The following is a 293-nucleotide window of genomic DNA, read 5'->3' as shown; positions in this document are numbered from 1 at the left end:
GTTACATACAGATGTAGAGCAAGAGGTAAAAACAGAGGTGTGGTAGAGACCAGAAGAAAAACAACAGCAAAAATAAGATAGAAATAAAAATAAAAATACAATTGAGATCAAAATATAAATAAAAATAAAAATAAAAAATACAAATAAGGGTACAGGAGGAAAAAAATAATAATAGTAGTAAAAAAGAATACATAAATGAACGTATAGCATGTGGGACATGCAAACATAGAAAAGATATATGTCAAAAAACCCTTAGAAACACAAGGCACCCCAAAAGCCTACAAACACTATAG

General features: G+C 28.7%; 1 long non-coding RNA gene across 1 annotated transcript in view; it reads right to left on the bottom strand.

The window, feature by feature from the left end:
- The window catches only part of LOC128248035 (uncharacterized), a 2,649-nt gene that overhangs the window by 1,321 nt on the left and 1,035 nt on the right, over positions 1–293 (bottom strand). The window lies entirely within an intron of this gene.

The sequence above is a fragment of the Octopus bimaculoides genome, chromosome 6, assembly GCF_001194135.2.
Source record: "Octopus bimaculoides isolate UCB-OBI-ISO-001 chromosome 6, ASM119413v2, whole genome shotgun sequence".
Lineage (NCBI taxonomy): Eukaryota > Metazoa > Mollusca > Cephalopoda > Octopoda > Octopodidae > Octopus > Octopus bimaculoides.
This window is presented reverse-complemented; position numbering and strand designations above follow the sequence as displayed.